Source organism: Nerophis ophidion, linkage group LG25 (assembly GCF_033978795.1).
Source record: "Nerophis ophidion isolate RoL-2023_Sa linkage group LG25, RoL_Noph_v1.0, whole genome shotgun sequence".
NCBI classification, from domain to species: domain Eukaryota; kingdom Metazoa; phylum Chordata; class Actinopteri; order Syngnathiformes; family Syngnathidae; genus Nerophis; species Nerophis ophidion.
In genome coordinates, this window is record NC_084635.1 from 3,931,639 (window position 1) to 3,959,583 (window position 27,945).

A 27,945-nucleotide genomic window follows, 5' to 3' on the forward strand; every position below is an offset into this window, starting at 1 on the left:
ATATATATATATATATATATATATACATACACATATATATATATATATATATATATATATATATATATATATATATATGTGTATGTATATATGTATATATATATATGTGTATGTATATATGTATATATATATGTATATGTATGTATGTGTATATGTGTGTGTGTATGTACATATACAATATATGTACATATATGTACATATGCAACACATATATATGTACATATACAATATATATGTATATGTATGTACATATACAATATGTGTGTGTATGTATACATGTATATATCTGTATATATGTGTGTGTTGTGTATATATATGTATGTACTATAACCTGCGCCACAGGTTATAGTTTGCTTTGTACATACTTTTAGCTTTTTGCAAATGCACCAAATCGTTGAATTTCAATTATTGTGATTTAATAAATAAAGGGTTTGTATGTTCTCTATATCCAACATTATGTATTATTTTAATTGATCTTTTTTGTAACAAAGTTAGTAAATGAGCGCACATTTGTAGTTATTTCCCCCTATTTCTACACAATAACTCAGATATGGCAACACTAGTGAGGAGTAGAGAATATAAATAAATGATAAAATGGGTTGTACTTGTATAGCGCTTTGACACTACTTCCACATTCACCCATCCACACACACATTCACACACACATTCACACACTGATGGAGGGAGCTGCCATGCAAGGCGCTAACCAGCACCCATCAGGAGCAAGGGTGAGATGTCTTGCTCAAAGACACAACGGACGTGACGAGGTTGGTACTAGGTGGGGATTGAACCAGGGACCCTCGGGTTGCGCACGGCTACTGCTCCACGCCGTCCCTTGTTTCTCTTTGCATTACCAATTTTAACATCTTGAGGCAGTTGAGTTGAATTCTGAGTGATTGTTTCCTCTCAGAGTGTTTTCAGTTTTTTAGTCTGCAACCGGTATCGAAATATGGCACCGTTCGACTTTGCACGAATCAATACCTGATGGTGCCTATAAAGTACCAAATCCAGTACCCAGTCCTGGTTACAAGAGCGTTGACCAACTTTTTATGCTATACACATAGTAATAATAAACTATTATTATTATTATTATTGTTATTATCATTGATAATAATAAGAAGAATAATCCATCCATTTTCCAACGCCCATTCCCCCTGGGGTCGCGGGGGGCACTGGTGCCTATCTCAGCTACGATGGGGCGGTAAGCGGGGTACACCCTGGACAAGTTGTCACCTCATCGCAGGGCATAATAATAATAGAGTCTAAATAGTACTAGAATCGATACCCGGTGGTGCCTATAAAGTACTAAATCCAGTACCCAGTCCTGGTTACAAGAGCATTGACCAACTTTTTATGCTATACAAATAAAGTCTATTATTATTATTATTAATAATAATAATAGTAATAATAATATTCTTAAAGTCCAAATAGTAGTAGAATCGATACCCAATGGTGCCTATAAAGTACCAAATCCAGTACCCAGTCCTGGTTACAAGTGTGTTGACCAACTTTTTACGTGCAAAATGACACAAAACACTATCTGGACCGGGCCTGGTCGGAACGCGGCTATAGGAGTCCAAATGGTAGTAGAATCGATACCCAATGGTGCCTATAAAGTACCAAATCCAGTACTCAGTCCTGGTTATAAAAGCATTGACCAACTTTTTATGTGCAAAATGCCCCATCAGGACCGGGCCCGGTGGGAACGCATCTATAAGAGTCCAAATAGTGGTGCGCCTGTATAATGTGATTTTTGGTCTAGAACAGGGGTGTCAAACTCAAATACAGAGTGGGCCAAAATTTAAAACTGAACAAAGCCGCGGGCCAAGGTTGAAAAAATTAACCTTTTAATAGGGACCCAAACAGGTTTTGCATTGAATATTGAACAAGCAAGACTTATATAACTTTATAGTAACATGCAAAATCCAGTTACAAATAATAAAAAATATCAATAGCATATCAAATAAAATTTAAATAAAAATTGAATGTCTTTATTCAATTTGCAGCCTTCTGAGGTAAATATCAAAACAAACTTTATCCGCAGGCTAATAATGAATTTGAAAATGAAATAATAATGAATGAATCAAACATTCAAGCCTTGAATTAGCAAGAGAAAGTGCATGAAAAAAACCTTCATTATTGCTCAGTTTGCTACACTGATTTACTTTAACATTGAATATGGGAAAAGCAACGCTTATACAACTTAATAGTGCAAAATCAACTTTAAAAAAACTAACGAAAAATCATCAATGGTATATAAAAAAAAATGTAAATGAAAAATTGAATGCCTCTTTTCTATCTGCAGCCTTGTGAGGTAAATATCAACATAAACTTTTTCCACAGGCGAATACATTTGAAAATAAAGTAACAATGAATAAATCAACCATTCAGGCCTTTTTACTGCTCAGTTTGTGACACACGGTTGTTGGTAGCAAGCGGTGTATATTGTAGCGTCCCGGAAGAGTTAGTGCTGCAGGGGGTTCTGGGTATTTGTACTGTTGTGTTTATGTTGTGTTACAGTGCGGATGTTCTCCCGAAAATGTGTTTGTCATTCTTGCTTGGTGTGGGTTGACTCTGTGCCGCATATTTGTAACAGTGTTAAAGTTGTTTATACGGCTACCCTCAGTGTGACCTGTATGGCTTTTGAATAAATATGCCTTGCATTCACTTGTGTGTAAAAGCCCCATATATTATGTGAATGGGCCGGCACGCTATTTGTGTGGTGAAAAACCGGATATGACGACAGGTTGTAGAAGACGCTAAAGGCAGTGCCTTTAAGGCACGCCCCCAATATTGTTGTCCGGGTAGAAATTTGGGAGAATTGTTGCCCCGTGAGATTTTCGGGAGGGGCACTGAAATTCGGGAGTCACCCGGAAAATTGGGAGGGTTGGCAAGTATGAGTATTAGCGGTGAATGCGGCGTACCGGCGGGCCAACTCTAATGTTAATTGGAAATTGCCTCAAGGGCCAAATTAAATTACATGGCGGGCCATATTTGGCCCCCGGGCCAGAGTTTGACACCCATGGTCTAGAACATGTTTTGCCTTATTCATTATTAATGTGGTTCTTGCTACTTTATGTTGTATATTTTTTACATGAGATTTCCAATTCATTTTATCTTCTATTATTACACCCAAAAATGTGGTTTCTTTTTCCCTTTCAATATTTGGTAATTAAAAAATTAGACGGTATTACTAACCGTCGGGAATTTTATCTCAAATTATCATTATACCGTTTACTGTTACATCCCTAGTCCATTAACAAGTAAAAAGTCAAGGGCGGTCACGGCATGTTCTTGCCGCAAATGTTGGTACATTTTTGGGGGATTACGGCGAAAGACGAGGGCGGTCGCGGCAGTTGCCACGGTTGCCGTGGTTAAATTTGAGCCCTGATTGTGATTTCATTAGTGCTTAATTTGGTCTCATAAAAAGGCAATAATTTTGTTTATGGGCAATCATTTTTAGGATAATATTTTACTCAGCATAATTTATTATCGGCCCAGGCCTACCAGTCACCAGTGAAACACGTCTCCCCGTCACAGTGTCGGAGTCTAACAGGATTAGTTTTACGACGTGTGTCCGAGATCTCAGATAATGTCCAAAACCCCAGCAGATGGGAAATAAATTACAGCTGCCAGTTGACGGACGAGGTGATGCATCATTTGGCTGAAATAAAAAAGCTTGTGGGCAACTACTATTTGCGAAGTGTACATATGGTCCAATTTTAATACATTTATCACGCTGAAAATATTTGAGGGGCTTGAAAATGCCAGAGCTTCACAGCTGCATTCACAAGCAAAGATACTACACTATATTGCCAAAGGTATTTGGCCACCTGCCTTGACTTCGGCCACCTGCCTTGACTCACAAACTTGAAGTGCCATCCCATTCCTAACCCATAGGGTTTAATATAATGTGGGTCCAACTTTTGTAGCTATTACAGCTTCAGCTCTTCTGGGAAGGCTGTCCACAAGGTTGCGGAGTGTTTTTATAGCAATTTTCCACCATTCTTCCAAAAGCGCATTGGTGAGGTCACACATTGATGTTGGTCGAGAAGGCCTGGCTCTCCTCTGTCTCCGTTCTAATTCATCCCAAAGGTGTTCTGTCAGGTTCAGGTCAGGACTCTGTGCAGGCCAGTCAAGTTCATCCACACCAGACTCTGTCATCCATGTTTTTATGGAACTTGCTTTGTGCACTGGTGCATAGTCATGCTGGTGATGTATGGCTTAGATCAGGGGTAGGGACCCTATGGCTCTTTTGATGACTGCATCTGGCTCTCAAGAAAAATCTTAGCTGACATTGCTTACCACGATAAGTAATGAATAATTTATCCAACGCCCTTGACGCGAATCCCTGAGGGATGATGGACGGCTGGGCAGTGCCTGAAGAGCTGCAGCCCACCACCGTAGCCCCCACTCCCTCCCCAATGTTGCAAGTCTGGAGTTGTGTGTTGTGATACGTATATATGCTTTGCTCTATAGTTTTTTTCCCATAGTGGTTCTGTGAACCTAACACTGTTTGTTTGTCTAATCAAATTAATCAGTCAATTAACAAAGTTTTGTTGTTCTTGGACAATAACAATACTTACCAACCTACCTAATTACGTTGGTAATCACAGTGTCAAAATATCCGTTTTCTACTACACCTGTTCAAGAAGTATTTTATTTATTATTGGTTAGCTTCAGAATAACAATGTTAATTAAAAATAATAAGAGACCTACAATAGTGTAAAAACGTTGGTGTTACTAAAAAAAGTGCAGGCATTTAGTCATATTCAGTGTTAAAAAACTATTCTATGGCTCTCACGGAAATACATTTTAAAATATTTGGCTTTAATGGCTCTCTCAGCCAAAAAGGTTCTCGACCCCTGGCTTAGATGCACCTGCTCGGCCATGGAAACCCATTCCGTGAAGCTCTCTGCGTACTGTACGGGGGCTAATTGGAAGGTCTCATGAAGTTTGGAGCTCTGTAGCTACTGACCTTGCAGAAAGTCGACGACCTCTTTGCACTATGCGCTTCAGCATCCGCTGAACCCTCTCTGTCAGTTTACGTTGCCTACCACTTGGTGGCTGAGTTGCTGTTGTTCCCAAACTCTTACATTTTCTTAAAGCCCACAGTTGACTTTGAAATATTTAGGAACGAGGACATTTCACGACTGGATTTGTTGCACAGTTGGCATCCTATGACAGTTCCATGCTGGAATGTTTGTAGAAACAGTCTCCCTGCCTAAGTGCTTATACATTTGTGGTGATTAGGACACCTGTTTCTGATCATTTGGCTGGCTGGCCAAATACTTTTGGCAATATAGTGTACATGGAGCCAATGTTTTCACTCCTCTTTCATATGAAAATGCATTTGGAATAACAGGCAAGTACAAAAACTGTTGATAACCACCATCCGTTTGCCACCAAAAACTCAAAAGCCCGGCCGAGATAATGGCTCTGACGAGGCACATTGACCTAATTAATTAAAAGCGGTATCAATTCATGCGCTATTGCAAGAACCGACAAAGACAGCAGATTGAAGTGAGCATGAGAGCCTGCATACAGTTGGCAATTTGGAAAAAAAAAAAAAAAAAGAAGCGCCATTCAGCCGGCCGAGGTTCTCCATCCTTACAGGAGATGACAAAGAGCACCGGTTAATTAGCAAGAAGTAGCATCTCAAGGAGCGCTGTGAAGAAAACCTCCATTCATTCTCTCTGTTCGGCTCTCCCTTATGAGAAACTCTTGAAGGGGCTCCTGGGGCATGGGCGGCGGACCTGGGGGAGCTTAGCTGGAAACCGAGGGCCACGCCGCCGCCTCGCTTGATTTAATTTGGACCGTCTCTCCTTTAAATTTGCGGTGTCATTGTATCTAACTCGAGAGATACTATAGAGAGCGATGATCAAGTAAAAGTGTTGGAGTGCAAGTCAACGACCCCTCCCTCCCTCTCTTGTCTGGTCCAGGACGAATAAAGCCGAGAGGAGGATTTGGGGAAGAGGATGAAGTTTTAATTAAGGCACTCGTGTGTTTCTAAGCAGACTAATTTAGCCACAAGTGTGGAAAAACAGAAGCGAGGGCCAGAGGGGCTCAAAGTATCTCTTTTTTGTGGGAGCCTATATTACAGCTTTTGTTCGGCGACATTTTGAAGTGCCTGAATGTGCCATTGAAAATAAAATAACAGTTGGAGTAGGACAACTAATCTGTCGGGCGTATTTTTTCCCTCAATAAAACTGTAGTTGAAAAAAATAATCCACTTCACTATCCCACCATCTGTGAGTTGCGCCTTGATATGTATCATAAGGAAGTCATGTTAAGACTTGAGGAATTAGCCTTCACAATAAGAGCATAAGGGCGACAGCTTGGTGGTAAATCTGATGTGGAGAACCTGGTTGGTTTAAATGCTGGTTTTTGTATCATTTGTTTAAGTCCAGGCCTGATCAGAGCAAGGAACTCCCCCAGGTCTCCGCAAAGTACAGGCCAGCCTGGGCTCAGGTCCCCGAGGACCGAGGAATATGCAAAGCCCCGCACCTCCACTCCGCCAGCCCGAATTTGAATGGCCCGCACCATAAGGAGGCAACATTCACCGTCTTTGGCCACTGGGTTTTACATTTAAAGGTTAGACAATGTAAATGTGTGACAGCAGTCGGATTTGGGAGGGTTTAGGAATGGAAATGCGAGTTTGCATAACGTCTTGGTTGGGAGACGAGAAGAGGGCTAATTAGCAGTCGGACAAACGCAAATAAATGAATGAAACTTTCCTTTCCCTCCCATGCGACCTTGGAGGGAGAGAGGGTGCCTGAAAAGGAGCGCTCACAAGATGGACTGTCAATCAAATCACTGGGTGGAAAAACCTCACCGCCCCTGTCTTTGAGCGTCTATTGAGCCACTGCTCATCTTCACTTCTTTGCGACAGGTCAGGTCAGCTGCATTTAATACAACCTTTTTTTTTGTTTTTCTACTTCTTTCCCCAATGCTCTAACAGTCTCACTCTTTGATTAATTGATGTGCAATGGAATCAATTATGATAGCTACTAAGGGTGGCTCGATACAACTTTTTTACTTCCGATACAATACCAATTCTGGAGCCTCGACTATTGCCTGATACTTTTTTCTGAGATATCGGCCCTTTTCCACCGCAGGAACTTTCCCATTTACCGGGTAAATAAAGTTACCCCTGTGTTTTTTACCCATCAGCGTTCCTGATCTGTAACCCTGTACAATGTTTGTCTATTCGTGAGCAGGTTTGTGCTGAAAACAACAGTTTGTTGTACTTGCTCAATGACAAGATCATTCCAATCCAAAAACTACCTGGGTAGATTTAGTTCTTCAGGAATTTTTTTCAGTTCCTGCCGATGAGGTGAGACTGTTGGAAGGTTCCTCACTCAATCAATCAATCAAAGTTTACTTATATAGTCCTTAATCACAGATGTCTCAAAGGGCTGCACAAGCCACAACAACATCCCACATCAGGGCAAGAAAAAAGTCAACCCAATGGTAACGACGAGACCCCCCCAGGTGACCGGTGCAATGGAAGCCGAGTTTAATAATGTGAGAGTTTAGTCTATGGTGGGGGCCCATCAGGGGGTCCTCTTGCATAGAGACAAGTCAGTAGCACAGAGATGTCACCAACTGAGTAGTCCATCCTGAGTCCCGACTTGGAACGACTAGCATTTCCTCTGTGGTGGCTGATCCGTGGCCACCTAATAACCTCTCCACGCAGTAGAGGGTAGAAGAGCAGAAAAGAGAGACGGCAGATCAACTTGTCTAAAAAGGGGTTTATTCAAAGGCTAAAGCAGATTAAAGCCACACGCGGCCCGTTAAGCATTTTTTTAATCTTGCCTGCCGGACATTCCCAAATAATTTTTATAGAGGTTCCAGGTACCTATAGTTCTTGAACTTGGAATGGCTAGAGATGGGTGCCAATCACATTTGAACCGGTAACTGGGAATCGATAACGGTACTCAACGGCACCAATTTTCTGTACTTTGTAAGAGTTAGTAAATATATATATATTTTTTGGGTAATTATATAAATGTTTTATTGCAACATTTACAAATTAGCTGATTGTGATAACTTCTGTCCAGTTCTTATGTTTCATTATAACATTTCTGAGTGTTCATTCACAAGTATGACATTAAGTTGCAATTACAGTTTCAGATGGCAGTACTGTATAGTTTATGGTGTGGTCGTCGTTTCAGTCGTTGCGCCCTACCAAGTGTATTTTCCGCTAATATCCGACCGATGTCTATACATATTAGTCCTTAAAGGCCCACTGAAAGCCACTACTAGCGACCACGCAGTCTGATAGTTTATAAATCAATGATGAAATGTTAAAGTTGCAACACATGCCAATACGGCCGGGTTAGTTTACTAAATTGCACTTTTAAATTTTGCGACGAAATATCCTGCTGAAACGTCTCCGTATGATGACGCGTGTGCGTGACGTCACGGATTGTAAAGGACAATTTGTTCCCGCATCGTTCCCAGCTATTAAGTCGTCTGTTTTCATCGCAAAATTACGCAGTATTCTGGACATCTGTGTTGCTGAATCTTTTGCAATTTGTTCAATGAACAATGGAGACATCAAAGAAGAAAGCTGTTGGTGGGAAGCGGTGTATTGCGGCCGGCTTTAGCAACACAAACACAGCCGGTGTTTCACTGTTTACATTCCCGAAAGATGACAGTCAAGCTTTACTATGAAACAGAGATGTCAAGCAAACACGGTTGGATTGGACCACACACACAAAGTACAGTGTATTATCTGTATTTATAATTTTTTTTTACCATTCTGTATTCTGAAGGCGATCTATGTCGTGTGCTACTCCAGCATCAATATCCGCAGCGTCCTCCTGACCGTCACCGTCGGGTTCAAAGCGGTATGGGTCTATCCCTTGTTGCGGTTGGGCCTCGCCGAGTGGTCCTGCCACCCCCACGGCTGCCACATTCTGTATTCTGAAGGCGATCTATGTCGTGTGCTACTCCAGCATCAATATCCGCAGCATCCTCCTGACCGTCACCGTCAGCGTCGGGTTCAAAGCGGTCTGGCTCTATCCCTTGTTGCGATTGGGCCTGGCCGAGTGGTCCTGCCACCACCACGGCTGCCACGGCGCCTCTCACAGCATCTTCCCTATCTGAATCGCTCCCTCTAGTCCTTTTTTTTTTCTTTTTTCTAGTCCTTCACTCTCACTTTCCTCATCCACAAATCTTTCATCATTGCTCAAATTAATCGGGAAATTGTCGCTTTCTCGGTCCGAATCACTCTAGCTGCTGGTGGCCATGATTGTAAACAATGTTCAGATGTGAGGAGCTCCACAACCCGTGACGTCACACGCACATCGTCTGCTACTTCCGGTAAAGGCAAGGCTTTTTTATTAGCGACCAAAAGTTGTGACCTTTATCGTGGATGTTCTCTACTAAATCCTTTCAGCAAAAATATGGCAATATCGCGAAATGATCAAGTATGACACATAGAATGGACCTGCTATCCCCGTTTTAAATAAGAAAATCTCATTTAAGTAGGCCTTCAAATCCTACAAAACCTTCACACTTTATTTCTATTATTACGGTTTGGAATTTTTTGTATCAATCTGTCAAGCCTTAAGTTTGTAATAGTGACTTAAAACCGGTCATATGAGAGAACATATTGTTTGAAAAGAGGCCGCGGACCTGAAGTACTAATTTACTAATGACTTCCTACTGCTCAGCAGTTTGATCCTGTCAGGACACAAGAAAGAAAACAGATCCTTCCCTAAGCCGGGAAACTGCTGACAGAAGTCACAGCGTTGCAAAGTAAGTCCTTTAGAGAAGCAGGCTAATGGTTAGCCTGTCAATTAAAAAAAACGTCGCCGTGTCAGCATCTCTTTTACATGTCAACTGGAAGGAAGTAAACTGACAGACTGCTTTTCTGGTCATTAGTAATATATTGTCTAAAAAAAAGTTAGTCCCTTTCGGTTCAATGTGGACATTTAGTATCAGGCTACAAATCCATGTTCCTACAGAAGTTGGAGTTTCTACTTGAAAACATTATTTGAAGTAACCATGGAAATCCAATGTCATTTTTTATATGTTTACCTGCGTCTTAGATCTTAGTCCATCTTAGATGAGCTCGGGCCCAGCCAAGCCGGCGGCGTTCCTGGTGTTTGGTTGATAAATGGCTTTCGCTTTCCAAGATGGCGCTGCTGTAGTGGCTGCTGTTGGCAGGAGCTCTGTGCTCCTGTGTCATCCTTTCGTGTTTCCCTCTTGTTTTCTTCTATTGTTATATTTTTTTGCCTTCTGGTCCGGGACCCTTTGGGACTGTGTGACAAGGAGTGGCACTTTCGTGACCTCTGCGGTGCATTTTTGTGGACTTTTGGATCTGCCTCCCGGGAGCCTTTTGGTCATGGAGACCAGCTGCTGGGTCTCTGCCACACCGGAGTCGGTTTGGAGGGACTGGAGGGGACAGGACTGTGGAGCTAAGACTGAGCGCCAGGACGGAGAGGCTTCGCGGTGTCTTGGCTGGGTGAGAAGGTGTCAGACACCTCAGTCTTCTTGGACGTATCCTGGACACTGGCCGAGAGTTGGTTGGCGGCTGAGAGTGGAGTCAGCTCTCTTGGTTGCTTTGTTGGGTCTGCTCCTGTCTCTGGTCATGCTCCCTCCACCCTAGCAGACGATGGCGTGGAACACTGCAGAGGGCCACCACAGTGGATATGTTTCTTTTACTTTTTATTCATAGCTGTATGTAGAAGTTGCTGGTTGCATCAGCTCCGTCTTTAATGTTCTTTGTGGTCCTTGATGTTTGAGGTTTCCCTCACATGTAAGAGGGATGTGTACTATGGCTATGAGTTATTTTTTTCCCTTGGCCTCAGTCTGGACCCCCTCTCCAGGGCCCAGGTTTAGAACGATTTTTTAATTTTATTTTAATCTTCTATTTTTTTCTCCCATTCCCCCCCACTTGTTTACCTGTATCTCACTTTTTTTGTAAGGGGCGCTGGAAGCCGGCAGATCCTGTTCTGTCTCCCTGTAACGTTTGTCTGATCTTGAATGGGATTGTGCTGAAAATTTTAATTTTCCTGAAGGAACTCTCCTGACGGAATAAATAAAGTACTATCTAATCAAAATGTGAATAACAGCAGCGACGTCTCTCCAATAGCCACTGGGCAATATGGAAATGTCGCATTTTGTGAGTCATGAATTTGTGAGCATGAAAAGGATTTAGCGTAAAGACTTGCAAAAGAAGTGTGGGGACTTTTTTTTTTTTTTTTTTTTTTTCGGGGAGGCAAGGCGTTTTGAAGGCTTGTGCTCAACTCTGTGGAAAATTCAAAGTGAGAGAGGAGGGGGAGGAACTGCCAGAGGAGCCGGGTGATGTATGGAAGCGTAAGGGTAAGAGTTTATTCACTGGTGTCTAAGGGAGCCTTTCAGAGTCACTGAGAGAGTGTCTATTGCGGGGCAATCAAGCATAGGACTAGGAGGCTTTATCTCTAAAATACAACCCGACCTCCACCCATCCAACACACACGCACACACACACACACACACACACACTGGTACCTGTGAGAGGCTCTCATGTGCGGTTAAGGGTGCCATTGAGGGAGACAGGAGGGAGAAAGGCCCATGAGGCACAAACAATCCTGAGGAGTCTATCATTCTGTGTGGTGTTGTCTTAGGCCTTCAATGGAGCTGCTGTGACCTCCCCACCAACACCACCTCCTTTCTGCTCCATCCACCCTTCTATCTGCTGCCACCTCATCCCCAACCAGTACAAAGCTTGTCAGCGACTATGGTTTCAGTAAGTAAAAGTACATCGTCTGGCCAAGAATTGAACTTCACTAATGTGACGTTACGTTTTATGACTGAAGGATTGCCATAGACCAGTGGTTCTCAAATGGGGGTACTTGAAGGCATGCCAAGGGATACGTGAGATTTTTTAAAAAATATTCTAAAAATAGCAACAGTTCAAAAATCCTTTATAAATATATTTATTGAATAATACTTCAACATGTAAGTTGATAAACTGTGAAAAGAAATGCAACAATGCAATATTCATTTTTGTGGACATTTTCCATAAATATTGATGTTAAAGATTAATTTTTTTGTGAAGAAATGTTTAAAATTAAGTTCATGAATCCAGATGGATCTCTATTACAATCCCCAAAGAGGGCACTTTAAGTTGATGATTACTTCTATGTGTAGAAATCTTTATTTATAATTGAATCACTTGTTCATTTTTTAACAAGTTTTTAGTTATTTTTATATATTTTTTCCCAAATAGTTCAAGAAAGACCACTACAAATGAGCACTGTTATTGTTTGATTGATTGATTGATACTTTTATTAGTAGATTACACAGTTCAGTACATATTCCGTACAATTGACCACTAAATGGTAACACCCCAATAAGTTTTTCAACTTGTTTAAGTTAATCAATTCATGGTACAAATATATACTATCAACATAATACAGTCATCACACAAGTTAATCATCATAGTATGTACATTGAATTATTGACATTATTTACAATCCGGGGGGTGGGATGAGGAGCTTTGGTTGATATCAGTACTTCAGTCATCAACAATTGCATCAACAGAGAAATGTGGACATTGAAACAGTGTAGGTCTTATTTAGTAGGATATGTACAGCCAGCAGAGAACATAGTGAGTTCACATAGCATAAGAACAAGTATATACATTAGAAGTACATTTGAGTTGTTTATAATCCGGGGAGATGGGATGTGAATGGAGGAGGGTATTAGTAAAGTGTTGAAGTTGCCTGGAGGTGTTGTTTTAGAGCCTTCATCAGAAACTGATGACATAGTGCTGTATTTTACTTCTTCATCTCTTTTTTTCAACCAAAAATGCTTTGCTCTGATTAGGGGGTACTTGAATTAAAAAAATGTTCACAGGGGGTACATCACTGGAAAAAGGTTGAGAACCACTGCCATTGATTGACAGAAATTATGCAGATAGACGATAAACAATAAGTAAAATTGAAAAATACTGAGAGCACTAAAAAACTTTTTTGCAACAAATGTAACTTCCATCCATCCATCCATTTTCTACCGCTTATTCCCTTTGGGGTCGCGGGGTGCGCAGGTGCCTATCTCAGCTACTTAAAATAAGAAAATGAATAAAAAAATAAAATAAGGATATATATATATATATATATATGTATGTATGTGCATATTAAAGCAGTATGAGCTTCAAGCACACCTGTGAAGTGAAAACCATTTCAGGTGACTACCTCTTGAAGCTCGGCCCTGCAATAAGGTGGCGACTAGTCCAGGGTGTACACCGCCTTCTGCCCGATTGTAGCTGAGATAGGCACCAGCGACCCCTGCGACCCCAAAAAGGGACAAGCGGTAGAAAAATGGATGGATGGACCTCTTGAAGCTCATCAAGAGAATGTCAAACATGTACGTAAAAAGTAATCAGAGCAAAGGTTGGGCATTTTGAAGAAACTTCAATATTAAACTTGTTTCCAGTTATTTCACCTTTTTTTAGTCAGTACATAACTTCACATGTGTTCATTCATAGTTATGATGCCTTCAGTGACAATCTGCAATAGTAAATAGTCGTGAAAATAAAGAAAACGGATTGACTGAGAAGGTGCGTCCAAAATGTTTGGCCTGCACTGTATGTATGTATATATGTGTATATATACATTAGGGGTGTGGGAAAAAATCGATTCGAATACGTTGTGCGATTCAGAATCGATTCTCTCTTCTTTTTTTTTTTTTTAAATGGATTTTTTTTTTTTTTATCAATCCATCAAAGCAATACACAGCAATACCATAACAATACAATCCAATTCCAAAACCAAACCTGACCCAGCAACACTCAGAACTGCAATAAACAGAGCAATCGAGAGGAGACACAAACACGACACAGAACAAACCAAAAGTAGTGAAACAAAAATGAATATTATCATGAATATTATGAAACAAATTTACATTATTGCAATCAGTTGATAAAAAACTGTCCTTCACAAATATACAAACTTTTTAAAAAGAATGTACTACTCTGCTAGCATGTCAGCAGACTGGGGTAGATCCTGCTGAAATCTATGTATTGAATGACTACAGAATCCTTTTGAATCAGAAAAATATTGTTTTTGAATCGAGAACCGCGTTGAATCGATAACATTGATATATTATCGAATTGCGACCCCAAGAATTGATATTGAATGAAATCGTGGGACACCCAATAATTCGCAGCCCTAATATACATATATATGTATATGTATGTATGTATGTGTATATATATATATACATATATATATATATATGTGTATATGTATATATGTGTGTGTGTATATATGTATATAAATATGTGTAAATAATTGTGTGTGTGTATATATGTATATGTGTGTATGTATATATGTGTGTTGTGTATATATATATATATGTGTGCGTATATTTATATTTATGTTTGTGTATATATATATAAATCAATCAATGTTTATTTATATAGCCCTAAATCACCAGTGTCTCAAAGGGCTGCACAAACCACAACATCCTCGGTAGAGCCCAGATTCCAGAAAACACAGTGTGAGATGTTCTATCTCTTGTGCGAAACACAAATGCATAAAATGACTTAACACATTAAAATGACTAGTAAAACATTTAAAAACACAACAACCAACTTCTAAAACATTAAAAACGACTCCAAAACACATAAAATGACTCCGAAGAGATGCACGGTGACATCTAAAACGTAAATTACTCCTAAAACACGTAACAAGACTCCTAAAACACATAAATACTCCTAAAACACGTAAAAAAAACTCCTAAAACACGTAAAAGTATACCTAAAAACACGTAAAAAGACTCCTAAAACAAATTACAAACAGAATGATGTGTTTGCATCCTTTGCGAGCACATACACTTGGTGGCCTTGTAGGTGAACCTGAAGGATAAACAAATTTACGGGTGCGCATCATCAGTAGTGTTCCTCTGGGTCACTGGGTGTTTTGGCCTTTAACACTATACACCCTCTCCAGAGGCGGCCAGCTACAGGATGATCAGACCTGAGCTTGCGACCTAAGTCCAATTAGCCATGAGAGTCACCTTGTTGGCAGACATAAGGGCAAGGAAAAATTCACCCGAGTGAGACGTCGGTGACCAAAAAGTTCTATTTTGGTTTCATCTGACCACATGACATTCTCCCAATCCTCTGCTGTATCATCCATGTATCCATTTTGGTATAAACTCAACTGGTCGTGTTTGGAGGAAGAAGAATACTGAGTTGCTTCCCAAGAACACCATACCTACTGTGAAGCATGGGGATGGAAACATCATGCTTTGGGTCTGTTTTTCTGCTAAGGGGACAGGACGATTGATCCGTGTTAAGGAAAGAATGAATGGGGCCATGTATCGTGAGATTTGGAGCCAAAACCTCCTTCCATCAGTGAGAGCTTTGAGTGGTTGACCAAAAAATCAACTGTGTTAGCAATTATCAGAATATGGAAGACGTACAAGACCACTGATAATCTCCCTCGATCTGGGGCTCCACGCAAGATCTCATCCCGTGGGGTCAAAATAATCATGAGAACGGTGAGCAAAAATCCCAGAACCACACGGGGGTACCTGGTGAATGACCTGCAGAGAGCTGGGACCAAAGTAACAAAGGTTACCATCAGTAACAGACTACGCCGACAGGGAATCAAATCCTGCAGTGCCAGACGTGTCCCCCTGCTTAAGCCAGTGCATGTCCAGGCCTGTCTGAAGTTTGCCAGAGAGCACATGGGAGAATTTCATGTGGTCAGATGAAACCAAAATAGAACTTTTTGGTATGAACTCATCTCGTCGTGTTTGGAGGAAGAATACTGAGTTGCATCCCAAGAACACCATACCTACTGTGAAGCATGGGGGTGGAAATATCATACTTTGGGGCTGTTTTTCTGCTAAGGGGACAGGACGATTGATCTGTGTTAAGGAAAGAATGAAGGGGGCCATGTATCGTGAGATTTTGAGCCAAAACCTCCTTCCATCAGTGAGAGCTTTGAATGGTGGACCAAAAACTTTTTTCCACCATAATTTACAGATACATTTTATTAAACTCCTACAATGTGAATTCCTGGATTTTTTTTCACATTCTGTCTTTCACAGTTGAAGTGTACCTATGATGAAAATGACAGACCTCTGTCATCATTTGAAGTGGGAGAACTTGCACAATCGCTGGCTGACTAAATACTTTTTTGCCCCACTGTATATATATATATATATGTATATATAATTTTTTTTAGCGATGTTTGGAAATTATGAATCGATTTAGCAATTGCCATTCGGGTGTGAATTTACTCTTTACTGCAGCCCTATTAAATATGATAGCAAAATTCCCAGAATGAAAATAAATGTGTTATCTCCAAAGCAGACAAAATAGGCAAATAGCTGTAAAATTGTATTTGTCCTGTGTTTAAAACAACTTAAGAGTGATGACTTCTTTTTTCGTTTATACGTCTATTTAGCAAATTAAGGTGAAGTCCTAATTTCAGTTGGCAGTGTAGGACAGGGAAAGAAGGACCATGACTCATTGAAGCATATGGTCTCAGGATTGCCTGATCCGTCTTCAGCGTCTGTTGTCAAGTGGGCCACGCAGACGCTGTGACAAATAGCCTTGTGAACGTGTAGTGTAAATGACACTTAAGGCCAAAGGGAGGCACGCGGGGAGGTCGTGCAGAGATGCAGGCAGGGCACGGGCTGGTGGCCGTAGGGGTAAGGTGGGGGGGTACGGGGGCAACGGAAGGGCGGAAAGAGAAAGACTGAGAATACAGTCATTACCCACCCAGGGCTATTCCTCTCTGGCCCATTAGCTGCTGGCGGCCGTGACCAATTGGGTTTTGTCACTCCTAGCAGGGTCATCCAGTGGTGGTCTGGGCCCTCTATAATGGACGCTCACTCAGCCATCATGACACAAAAAAAAAAAAGCTCTAAAGAAGCAAGAAAAAGAAAAATTCTCCTTCGGACTTTCCCCGCCGTTTTAGAAAAGAGCCAGTCAGGCAAGAAAGCCAAAGAGTGAACCGATGAAAGGAGATTTATTCAATGCGAGGCACGTCGGGAAGTGATCGTTTATCCACACGTGGGGGTGAAGGGACTCCGTGGCCACGGGGTCTTGTTAACCTCCGCCAGCTCTTTGCCAAAAACCAAGTCAAATTGTTGTTCCGTGCTTCAAAAACCAGCAGACAAGGAGTCGTTCCCTGTGGATAAAAGCTGTCCATTTTTCAAAGCGTGGCTGAAGGTCGACTATGGAAGATTATTAGGGATGCACCGAAATGAAAATTTGTGGCCGAAGCCGAATAAAACTTAAACGCTTGGCCGAAGGCCGAATACCGAATAATGAATGCAGTTTTTCCCAAAAAATTTTATATTGCATAAATAGCCTAGAATAAATATTTAGACATGTTTTTCAAATAAAGAAATTTTTTATTGAATATTGACTTTTTTTTAATATTCCAGTAGCCTTTGCTTTCCAAAAAATGCACAAAGTTTTTCATTTATATTAGGCCTTCAAACAAAACATGCATTCCAAAAAAAAAAAAAATGCATTAAAGTGGATAAACCCACAACAAATGAATTATTGTCCTTTTGGCAAAAGTCTGCTTAGCCACAGTAGATATGCTAATAATGTAAACAGAAGGCTCAAGTAAATCTCAATAAGTGTGTGCTTGTAACCTCATACACTTATACAGGTACACAACATATCCCAACGTCACTGCACGTTGGTTGATTGCGTCACCGCGTCAAAAAATTGCGTCACACGCCACTATTCGGCCTTGTTTTTAACTCATTCCACCGAAGGCCGAATGTGGCTTTTTTTTGCCATATTCGGCCGAATATATTCGGTTACCGATTAATCGGTGCATCCCTAAAGATTATCCTATGTGTACGATCAGTGAAACGTGGTGATTGAAGATCGAAGAGCTTTTCATTGATCAGATGCCAGGTCCGAATTTGACACTGCATTTTCTTTTGCTTTACTTACTAAACACAAGGCATTTATCAAATGTCGTAAATGTTCTCAAATCGTGACTTCAAAGTGGTCGTATAAGAATAACTGTGTGTGCATGGGGCTTCAGCATATGCGGTAAGAATTGTGTACGTCTGTTTGTTTTCGTCCAGTCAGAGGCAGAATAAAAGGCCAGTTAGCCACCTAGCGGGGCTACTAATTCTCCATGTCAATTACAATGGCCCGCAATTATATGGTAATCAGTGTTGGTGGCTCATACCTTTCTGCTGCTTTCTCCGAGCGTATGTCTGGCCAAGCTGCCCCTCAGGGAGCCGTTTAGTCACGGTTTATTATTGACCCATTAGACACCCGTCCCTCTGCCAGAAAGAAACTTGTCGCCTCACCGGCCGCGTCGCATTTGCTGACACAACAATGGCCCCGAATGAAAGTGAAAATGAAAACATTTTTGGGGGGGTTGGACGTTCATTTCGAAAAAGGATGAATCTATCGCTGCTAAATTGCAATTGAGGTAATGTATGTAGTATGTGAAGCACACGCTTTATTGATAATGACCCATTAAAGTCAATGCAAAACTTGATTTAGCCTGTTTATATACTTTGATCATACATAATAACTTCTAAGAATAAAATCAATGAAAATATCATTAGTTTCTAATAATTTAAAGCAAAATCTGGCCATTTGTGAGGGTTTTTTGGCCCATTAAAGAGCAGACATTAAAGTCAATACAAAACTTGATTTAGCTTGTCTATATACTTTGATCATACATAAAAACTCCTAAGAATAAAATTTATGAAAATATTGTTTGTTCCTAATCATTTAAAGCAGTGTGGGTATTTCAGAGTTTTTTTTTTTAATATTTTTTGGCCTGCAGCATATTGTTGAAATAAAACATGGGTGTCAAACTCTGGCCCGTGGGCCAAATTTGGCCCGCCGTGTAATTTAATTTGGCCCTTGAGGCAATATCAAATTAACATTAGAGCTGGCCCGCCGCTTTAACACCGCATTCACCACTTATACTCATACTCGTCAACCCTCCCGATTTTCCCGGGAGACTCCCGAAGTTCAGTGCCCCTCCCGAATTTCTCCCGATTTCCACACGGACAATATTATTGGGGGCGGGCCATAAAAGCACTGCCTTTGGCGTTCTCTACATGTCGCCACGTCCGCTTTTCCTCCATACAAACAGTTAGCCGGCCAGCTCACATAATATATGCAACTCATACACACACACAAATGTATGCAAGGCATACTTGGTCAACAGCCATACAGGTCACACTGAGGGTGGCCGTATAAACAACTTTAACACTGTTACAAATATACGCCAAACTGTGAACCCACAGCAAACAAGAATGACAAACACATTTCGGGAGAACATCCGCACCGTAACACAACATAAACACAACCAAACAAATACCCAGAACCCCTTGCATCACTAACTCTTCCGGGATGCTACAATATACACCCCCGCTACCACCAAACCCGCCCCAACTCAAACCCACCGCCTAAAAGAGGCATTCAATTTGTGTTTTTATTTTATTTGATATGCCATTGATATTTTTTAATTATTATTATTTAAAACTGGATTTTGCATGTCACTATGAAGTCATATAAGCCTTGCTTGGTCAATATTCAATGCGAAACTTGTTTGGGTCCCTATTAAAGGATTAATTTGTTCGATCTCGGCCCGCGGCTTCGTTCAGTTTTAAATTTTGGCCCACTCTGTATTTGAGTTTGACACCCCTGAAATAAAATAAAACAAAATCAACAGTAAAATGTAAGAAAAAGGGCAAACATATTAAATATAATGGGAAATACAGAAAGTTTTGAATAATGTTTTAGTAGTTAACTAATAATAATACTCTTTGTTGTGTAAGTTTTGTATTTAAATACATACTATTGTCTGTTTTTAGCTTTTTTGAATGCACGTTAGTTATTTTGTTTTTCCTAATAATTTAACGACTAACAACGTTATTTTTGAGCAGGCGTAAACAGAAAGGGCGGCTCAGTAAACAGTGACACCTGCAGACCATCTAGCTGCCCATTAAAGAGCTCGATTTAAATAATTGACTTAGTTCCTGTAGCAAAACAACACACCTGTACTCGGGGAATTTACAATAATAAGTGACTGTAAGATGTGCATCTTTTGAATTACATGCTGTATTAGTGTCAGTTGTCATGTAAAGTACTGTTTAAAAATCTCTACTAAATAAATCGTAAGTTTACTTGAGTAATGTCTAAAGTCCGGAGCATTATGTAAATTGGTCGTTCTTCTCTTGTGCTTTTGTTTGTCTTGCAGCCACGCCTTGGCGAAGATCAAAACCGAAAGTTAACTTGGTATATGTGTTGAGCTCACACACTGTAACTTTTCGCACCTGGTACAGCCTAAAAAATAAAACTGGAGGGAATAATATGTGTGTTGGCATGGATAAGCAACAGGGGGTTATCATTGTTTTTATCTCCTTCGAGCAAAATGAAGGCCAAAGCTAGTAACTACTAAGGCAGTGGTTCTCAACCCCCTAATCAGAGCAAGGCATTTTTGTTTGAAAAAAAAAGAGACAAAGTAAAATACAGCACTATGTCATCAGTTTCTGATTTATTAAATTGCATAACAGTGCAAAATATGGCTCATTTGTAGTGGTCTTAAACTATTTGGAAAAAAAGATATAAAAATAACAAAAAACTTGTTGAAAAATAAACAAGTGATTCAGTTATAAATAAAGATTTCTACACATAGAAGTAATCATCAACTTAAAGTGCCCTCTTTGGGGATTGTAATAGAGATCCATCTGGATTCATCAACTCCATTCTAAACATTTCTTCACAAAAAAAGAACATTTTAGCATCAATATTTATGGAACATGTCCACAAAAAATCTAGCTGTCAACACTGAATATTGCATTGTTGCATTTCTTTTCACAGTTTATGAACTTACATTCATATTTTGTTGAAGTATTATTCAATAAATATATTTATAAAGGATTATTGAATTGTTGCTATTTTTAGAATATTTTTGAAAAATCTCACGTACCCCTTGGCATACCTTCAAGTACCCCCAGGGGTACACGTACCCCCATTTGACAACCACTGTTCTAAGGCTTTTCATTTTGCCCCTTAACACTACCAATGTCTATTAAAATAGAAATATATATAAAATGGGTACCCATATCCTTTGATAGTAGCAAATAAGCACATTGTATTTAATCCCCTCAGAGTTTTAGTAATCACTAATTAGGGTTTGGTCCCATTTACATATTGCAAATGTGTTTGCTCGATGCTAATTTACATGGGATTTGCCAAATACATGCTACTAATTAGCATTAGTGATTCTACATGGCAATTTAAACATTTCCAAATCTTGTAATCAAAACTACAACTAAGTTGCATGTCACAATAAAACAGCTGGTGTGTAATAAGTACAGTACTTAGGGCCTGATCTATTAAAGGTTTGCTTGTATTAAATCAGGTGCAAAGTTAATAAAACAAATTAAACAAAGGCTATCCAGCAACTTTTTGCATCTTAACGCTAAGAAAATGAAATCGGTCATACTCGACACTGGCAGTTATTTAATAATACGACCTTAACATTTGACAACAAAACTATTACACAAAGCGACTCGGTATAAAATCTGGGTATTATCTTTGACCCAACTCTCTCATTTATGTCACACATTAAGAGTGTTACTAAAACGGCCTTCTTTCAATTCTCTAATATCGCTAACATTTTGTCCATTTTGTCCACTAACTTCTCTGATATTATTCATGCGCTCGTTATATCTCGTCTCGATTTCTGTAACGTATTATTTTCGGGCCTCCCTTCGCCTCGCATTGAAAGATTACAGTTGGTACAAAATGCGGCTACTAGACTTTCGACAAGAACAATAAAGTTTGATCATATTTTGCCCATACTGTATTTACCTACATACATATATACCTATACTGGCTCACCTGCACTGGCTTCCTGTGTACTTTAGATGCAAATTTAAGGTTTTACTACTTACGTATACAATACTAAATGGTTTAGCTCCATCCTATCTTGCCGATTGTATTGTACCATATGTCCCGGCAAGAAATCTGCCTTCAAAGAACTCCGGCTTATTACGGATTCCCAGAGCCCAAAAAAAGTCTGCGGGCTATAGAGCGTTTTATATTCAGGCTCCAGTACTTTGGAATGCCCTCTCGGTAACAGTAAGAGATGCTACCTCAGTAGAAGCATTTAAGTCCCATCTTAAAACTCGTTTGTATACTCCAACCTATAAATAGAGCCCTTTTTAGACCAGTTGATCTGCTATCTCTCTTTTCTGCCCCCCAACTTGTCTACTTACAAGAGGTTCCACCTGCTGGCCCCACTATGAACTGGACTCTCACATTAACCGTATCCACCATGAATTGATTAACGTGGACCCCGACTTAAACAAATTGAAAAACTTATTGGGGTGTTACCATTTAGTGGTCAATTGTACGGAATATGTTCTGAACAGTGCAAACTACTAATAAAAGTTTCAATCAATCAATGTAAGTACTGTTTAAAAATCTCTACTAAATAAATCATAAGTTTACTTGAGTAACGTCTTAAGTCCGGAGCTTTATCTAAATCTACTAATAAAAGTATCAATCAATCAATCAATCACTCAACATCCATTGCACCGATCAGCCAAGGGCGGGTCCCCGCATCTGCGGTCCCTTCCAAGGTTTCACGTTGTTCCCATAGGGTTGAGTTTTTTTCTTGCCCTGATGTGGGATCTGAGCCGAGGATGTCGTTGTGGCTTGTGAAACCCTTTCTGAGACACTTGTGGTTAAGGGCTATATAAGTAAACTCTTGATTGATTGATTGATTGATTGAATAGCGCTGAGAGAGCTGATCTACTGAGCTCATGCGCAGACGATTGCGTCTCCTAAATGAGCAGAATAAAGAGTGCAATCCATTCAGCATGTCTGTCTTCATGTATATGCAGAATATGTGCTGATTATCGTAACGCCCACAATGCTGTGAGGAGGAAATGCAAATGTAATCATTTAGCAATCTGCCACAGTTACGCACAAATGGCTGTGAGTAAGGAGGAGATTGCGCTTCACAGAAACGATTGAGAGTGAATCATCCGTCCTGTACGTTTGGACTGTCAGAAAAATAAAAATTAGATCTGCTATTCAGCAATATAATTTTAGATAGATAGATAGTAGTTTATTGATTCCTTCAGGAAAATAAAAAATTCCAGCAGCACTATACAGAGTTGAAATCAATTAAACAGTAAAAAGTAAATAATGGGGTTATAATAGAAACAAAATAAAAAAAATATTACAATAACAATAAAAATAAAAAGCAACAATGAGAATAAAAATATAACAGTAAAATAAGAATTTAAAAAGGGAAACTAGGCAGTAGTGACCATGTTATGAAAACGTATTGCACTGTTATTGTTTTGCATCCCCTGTCATCCTAGTACCCCTCGCCCCCCGCCCCAGAGAGGAGTTGTACAGTCTAATGGCATGTGGGACAAAGGAGTTTTTGAGTCTATTAGTCCTGCACTTGCGATGGAACAGTCTAGAACTGAACAGGCTCCTCTGGGTACTGATAACGCTATGCAGAGGGTAACTGGCATCATCCAGGATGCTCACTAGTTTGTCAACAGTCCTCTTCTCTGCCACCCTCACCAGTGAGTCCAGTTTCATTCCCATTGTAGAACCGGCCCGCCTGATCAGTTTCTCAAGTCTGGAGCTGTCTTTCTTAGATGTACTGCCCCCCCAGCACACTACCATGTAGAACAGAACACTGGCAACCACGGACTGGTAGTACATCCACAGGAGTTTTTTGCAGATGTTGAAGGAGCGCAGCCTCCTGAGGAAGTACAGCCTGCTCTGTCCTCTCCTGTACTGGTGGTCCGTGTTAACAGTCCAGTCCAGCTTATTGTCCACCCAAACCCCGAGGTACTTGAATGAGTATATATTTTATAGCTGCTGGAAAACTTTAGGGGCTGATTAAAACAAATTCAGTTGATTCATTTTGGTGTACGTTTTCATATATGTAACTACTTGGTATCAGATTGATACCCAAATTGGTGGTATCATCCAAAACTAATGTAAAGTATCAAACAACAGAAGAATAAGTGATTATTGCATTTTAACAGAAGTGCAGATATAACATGTTAAAAGAGAAAGTAAGCAGATATTAACAGTAAATGAACAAGTAGATTAATAATTTGTTCTATACCATTTGTCCTTAATTTTTTGACAAAATAATAGAATGGAAATTGACACAATATGTTACTGCATATGTCAGCAGCTAAATTAGGAGCCTATGTTTGCTTACTGGGCTTCACGGTGGCAGAGGGGTTAGTGCGTCTGCCTCACAATACGAAGGTCCTGAGTAGTCAGGGTTCAATCCCGGGCTCGGGATCATTCTGTGTGGAGTTTGCATGTCGTCCATTTGAATGCGTGGGTTCCCTTCGGGTACTCCGGCTTCCTCCCACCTCCAAAGACATGCACCTGGGGATAGGTTGATTGGCAACACTAAATGGTCCCTAGTGTGTGAATGTGAGTGTGAATGTTGTCTGTCTATCTGTGTTGGCCCTGCGATGAGAGGCGACTTGTCCAGGGTGTACCCCGCCTTCCGCCCAATTGTAGCTGAGATAGGCACCAGCGCACCCCGCGACCCCAAAGGGAATAAGTCGTAGAAAATGGAGGGATGGATGTTTGCTTACTCACTAATAAAAGACAAGTTGTCTTTTATGTTCTGTCACAACATGGCTTGGACGTGGATTGTTTCTTCGACGCAGATAAGAATCAGCACAAGCGAGGCGTGGACGTGAGTACATGATATTTATTTAATGAACAAACAAACTACAAAGAGGCTAACGAAGGACGCGCTCTGTGGCGGATAATAATCTATACTAAACTTAAAACAAAACAGCACAATGGCATGACTATATACAAATAAACAAAAGATACTATCTATGGCATAAACCACAAAACTTACTCGACGTGGACCAAAACGAACAGCAAGGCATGAAGCAGATTATCGAGGTCGTGAAGGAGGTGCAGTATGGGTAGGGTGTGTGCGAGTGTGAAGATCCCAGAAAGCAGACAAGAAAAAGAGTGACTTAAGTTGCTGTGATCATTAGTGAAAACAGGTGTGAGGCTGAGAACAGGGACGTGACATGACAGGTGAACACTAATGAGTTGGCATGGAGACGACAACAAACCAGGAAGTGCCAAGACAGAACCAAATGTCCAAAAAAACCAAACCGAACATGACCAAAACAAAACATGATCCATAGGTGTGACATGTTCACGTTTTTATTTAAGGACAAACTTACAATAAAAAACATATGTTTAATGTACCCTAAGATTTTTTGTTAAAATAAAGCCAATAATGCAATTTTTATTTAGAAAAGTATCGAAAATATTGGTATCGGGACTACACTAGTCTATGAGTTGTTCAGGGTTCATCCTTTACCCCCACTTATGTAATCAATAAAAATTCCTATAAAGCAAATATGCATATTTCCCCCCAAAAAAATAAGTAATGTTCAAACTGTGGACTGCAGCGATCAAGCCACGCTGGTACAAAACACCATGAAAACAATCACATTCTCATCAAAAACGTGTATCTGTCACTTCTCCGTCCCGTAATCGGCAAAAGTGTTGTTTTGATATAATCCCCCAGATCTGTCAACTCTGAAGCTTGCCCTCTGCCCCCCCGCAACAACACACCCACACGAACCCACTGCCACCTCCTCTCAAGTCTCCACCCCTGCAAAGCAAAGCTCTCTTTGTTAACCTAATGTGCTTTTACCAGTTGCTTTCTGCCAGGGAGACATCTGCTGTGTGCAACCAGTCAATATTGTGGCGACAGTTCAAAGCGGCCAGTTCATTATCTGTGTCAGCTTAACAACCCAAAGGTAGCGCTCTAAGGGACACAAGGAGGAGGTGGCGGCCGGAGGGGAGGGCGAGGAGAGCGACACAATATGTGAAGACACAATAGACTCCTCATTAAGCAGTGATTTATCATGATGGGATGCCCGGTTCAACCTTTGCCCCCCCGTCCCCTCGCGCACACACCTCGAGGAAAAAGAACCCATTGTCGCGCAAAGGAGGCCGGATTGTGAAATAATATAGTGTGCTTGGAAAAGTGTCAAGGGAGTAGTGTTGTCCCGATACCAATATTTTGGTACCGGTACCAAAATTATTTGAATACTTTTCGGTACTTTTCAAAACAAAGGGGACCACAAAAAATTGCATTTTTTGGCTTTATTTTAACAATAAATATTACGGTGCATTAAACTTATTGCAAGTTTGTCCTTAAATAAAATAGGGAACATACAAGACAACTTGTCTTTTGGTCGTAAGTGTCACACATGGACTTGGATTGTTTCTTCGATGCAGAGAATATTTAGGACGAGCCAGGCGTGAACGTGAGTACATATTTATTGATATTCTAACAAAACAACGCAAAAAGGCAAACAAAGGGCGCGCACAGTGGCGGAGAACAAATACTTGGCTACAAAAACAAATGACTAGAACAGGGGGCGGGAACCTTTTTGGTTGAGAGAGCCATGAAAGCCAAATATTTTAAAATGTATTTTTGTGAGAGCCATATAATGTTTTTCAACACTGAATACAACTAAATGCGTACATTTTTAAGTAAGAACCATTTTTAGAGTATAATATGTCTCTTATTCTTTTTAATAAATAACATTGTTATTCCGAAGCCAACCAATAATAAATAAAATACTTCTTACCATTAATGAGACTTCTTGAACAGGTACGGTGTAAAATGGATGGATGGATTAAAATGCACGAGAATGTTTTATATTTTTAACCTTATTTTTAACACTATAATGATTACCAGCGGAATTATTCATTACTTATCGTGTTAAGCAATGTCAGCTAAGATTTATCTGAGAGCCAGATGCAGTCATCAAAAGAGCCACATCTGGCTCCAGAGCCATAGGTTCCCTACCCCTGGACTAGAACAAAGGCTGTAAATTAAAAACGTGAAACAAAAACATTTGCGCTGTGGCATGAATAACAAACCAAAAACTTGCACTGAGGCATAAATACAAAACTAACGTGGCGTGGTCAAAAAAACAAACAGCAAGGCATGAAGGTAGGTACATGGAAATGTGGGTAAAGTATCAGTAGGTATGTCGGTAAGTCAGGTAAAGTTGCCAGACTGAACTATCAGGCAACTGTAGCCTAAATACTAGCAGTGATCATTGCAAACAGGTGTGAGGGCTAAGGACTGGGGTGTTACTTTAGGGCAGGGGTCGGGAACCTTTTTGGCTGAGAGAGCCAAGAAGCCAAATATTTTAAAGTGTATTTCCGTAAGAGCCGTATAATATTTTTTTAACCCTGAACACAACTAAACGCGTGCATTTTTAAGTGAGACTAACATTTCTAGAGTATAATAGGTCTCTTATTCTTTGTGATAACATTGTTATTCTGAAGCTAACTGTGGAGGGGGCGTGGCCTGTGGGCCTGCAGCGAAGCAGGGTGTTGCCAGGACCGGCCTCGAAATCAGCGACAGGTGCGTAGACCACCCACCTGGGCCTTGTTACCTAATCACCTGTCGCTCTGTTATAAGCAGCAGCCAGGAGGAGAGACGGGGTTGGTGCTGGAGCCAGAGCGCGAGCGAGAACGAAAGAGAAAAAGACAATTGCTGGAAAGCAACGGAGAGACTTATTGAAAAATGAAACAATACAGTAACCCTTAAACAGACTCTCATGTCGGTTCTTGGTGGTCTGAAGAACCCCCAGGAGGGCAAGCCCCACACTAACCAATAATAAATAAATAACTTCTTACCATCAACGCAACTTCTTGAACAGGTGCGGTAGGAAACGGATGGATGGATTAAAAATGCACGAGGATGTTTTATATTTTGAACATCATTTTTAACACTGATTACAAGTGGAATTATTCATTATTTACCGTGTTAAGCAGAGTCAGCTGAAATGTACCTGAGAGCCAGATGCAGTCATCAAAAGAGCCACATCTGGCTCTAGAGCCATAGGTTCCCTACCCCTGCTTTAGGG

At 40.5% G+C, this 27,945-nt stretch overlaps 1 protein-coding gene across 7 annotated transcripts in view; it reads left to right on the forward strand.

Annotated features, from left to right (window-relative positions):
• nav2a (neuron navigator 2a) overlaps positions 1 to 27,945 on the forward strand; it is a 460,666-nt gene that overhangs the window by 372,079 nt on the left and 60,642 nt on the right. For 2 of the 7 annotated variants that reach the window (XR_009804325.1, XR_009804326.1), the window contains exon 4: positions 11,622 to 11,743. The exons of the other annotated variants lie outside the window; for them this stretch is intronic. The gene's annotated coding sequence lies outside the window, so the exon portion shown is untranslated. The remainder of the gene's footprint in view (positions 1 to 11,621; positions 11,744 to 27,945) is intronic. 7 annotated transcript variants of the gene reach the window in all.